We start from the raw sequence: 2507 nt of genomic DNA, 5'->3' as shown, positions 1-2507 counted from the left end.
GTGCAGAAGCTTTTTATTTTGATGTAGTCCCATTTGTTCATTTTCTCTTTAGTTTCCAATGCCCTAGGAGCTGTATCAGTGAAGAAATTGCTTCGGCATATGTCTGAGATATTTTTGCCTTTGGATTCCTCTAGTATTTTTATGGTTCTCTGTCTTACATTTAAGTCCTTTATCCATTTTGAGTTTATTTTTGTGTATGGTGTAAGTTGGTGGTCTAGTTTCATTTTTTTGCATGTATCTGTCCAATTTTCCTAACACCATTTATTGGAGAGACTGTCTTGATCCCATTGTATGTTCTTGCCTCCTTTGTCAAATATTAATTGAGCATAGTGGTTCGGGTCGATTTCTGGGTTCTCTATTCTATTCCATTGATCTATATGTCTGTTCTTGTGCCAGTATCAGGCAGTTTTGAGAACAGTGGCTCTGTAATACAGCTTGATATCTGGTATTGAGATCCCTCCTACTTCATTCTTCTCTCTCATTGATATTTCTATCTTTCTATCCCTCTCCCTTCCTCTCTCTCTAAAATCAATAAAAACATATTTTTAAAAAAGAATGTGGGCTCTGCCTGTGTTCACATCTCGGCCAGGCCAGTTACAAACTGTGAGTCTCTGCGTAAGTTAATTAGCCTCTCAGAGGCCCAGTTTTTCCTTATTTGTAAAATAGGATCATAATAGCACTTATTGCTGTTATGAGAATTAAGTGAGATAGTACTACAGAAGACTTAGCACAATGCGCAGCACATAGGAAGGCACTCAGTAAATGTCACCTGCTTCAGAGGAGAGAGGCAAGGTTAAGGAGGTTCCAACAGGCAGGAAAAGGGGAGTGAAAGAGGTAAGAAAGACTCAGATAGATTTTGTCTAATTCCCACTCTTTTCCAGGAAATTGATTAAAAATGAAGGGCCAACCTTGAGTATTTCAGATGTTTACCCAGAAACATATTTGCATGCTTTCTACATTTCCCTGTCAATACTGATTTCCAGTCCCAACTCTGACATTGTCTAGCTGTGTGACCTTGGTCAAGTCTCCTAATCTTTCTATGCCTCCATTTTTCCAAATGTAAAGCTAGGTGGTTGTTACAGGAAAATGTTAAGGTCATTCCTATTCTAATATTCTGGGTCTATCTAACATTCTTGTCGTTTTCTTTGGGAAAGTGTTATGAGTTTAATTATGTCCCCCAAAAAGGTATGTGGAAGTCCTAACTCCTGGTACCTGTAAATGTGACCTTATTTGGAAATAATTGCAGATATAATCAAGTTAAGATGAGGTCTTTAAGGTGGGCCCTAGTCTAATACAACTGGTGTTCTTAAAAGAAGAATAGAAGACATACAGAAACATTTAGCAAGGAAACATTTAGCTTTGGGAAAAATAGTTCAACAGGCACATAAAATAAATGATTCATTCCATTTTCACACTCATCGTCATGCTATTAGAGACAACTGTCTTAAGCATCAAATAAAGCTCACACGCAAATCAATATAATCCAAACTCAGCCTTTTGGCTAAGATCAAGTGTAGTATCTGTTCTTATCAGTTTAATACTTTTAAAAATCATTAAACAACTTAGCTGGCTGGTGTGGCTCAGCAGTTGAGCATTGACCCAGGAACCAAGAAGTTGCCAGTTTGATTCCTGGTCAGGGGCGTGCAGAGGCAGCCCGTCAATGATATTCCTCTCTCATCGATGTTTCTATCTCTCTATTCTTTTCCCTTCCTCTCTCTCTAAAAAAAATCAATAAAAACATATTTTTTAAAATTATTAAGCAACTTGACATACCTTTTAACTATGTATACTATGAATTAACATTTCTACACTGAATTTTTTAAAACTGGCAAAGACCTCTCATTTTTCAAAATATGTTTTTATTTATGAGGGAGAGAGAGAGAGAGAGAGAGAAAAGAGAACATAGGTTGGCTGCCTCCCACACAACCCCTGACCGGGAATTGAACCAGTGGCCTTGGTGCATAAGAGTACACTCAACCAACTAAGCCATACCGGCCAGGGCTCTACAATGAAATTTTTATGAACTAAAAATACAATGTTTCACAAACCCTTTAGTCTTATTTTTAGGACTTCTTGGACATTTGATAGCAAGTTAAAGTATAGTGAAACATTCCTAAGTATTTTATAGCAGCTTACAATTTTGAGTTTCTACTTTTATTCATAAAGATACTTTCTAATCCAGTGGTTCTCAACCTCCCTAATGCCGCAACCCTTTAATACAGTTCCTCATGTTGTGGTGACCCCCAACCATAAAATTATTTTCGTTGCTACTTCATAACTGTAATTTTGCTACTGTTATGAATCGTAATGTAAATATCTGATATGCAGGATGTATTTTCATTGTTCACGACACAGTAGTACATAAAATCACACTGTTTCTTGAATATAGGTTACTGAACAAAAAGTAGAGCGCTACCATTGTTAAAAATACTGTATTTAACCCTGGGTGGTATTTGTCAATGGTTAGAGCTTCAGCCCTTGCACCAAAGGGATCCATCCCTGGTCAG

General features: G+C 37.2%; 1 pseudogene; it reads left to right on the top strand.

Annotated features, from left to right (window-relative positions):
* The first annotated feature begins 1481 nt into the window (after positions 1–1481).
* Positions 1482–1611, top strand: LOC118654932 (annotated as a pseudogene).
* Positions 1612–2507: the final 896 nt, after the last annotated feature.

The sequence above is a fragment of the Myotis myotis genome, unplaced genomic scaffold (genome assembly GCF_014108235.1).
Source record: "Myotis myotis isolate mMyoMyo1 unplaced genomic scaffold, mMyoMyo1.p scaffold_m19_p_4, whole genome shotgun sequence".
Taxonomy (NCBI): domain Eukaryota; kingdom Metazoa; phylum Chordata; class Mammalia; order Chiroptera; family Vespertilionidae; genus Myotis; species Myotis myotis.
This window is presented reverse-complemented; position numbering and strand designations above follow the sequence as displayed.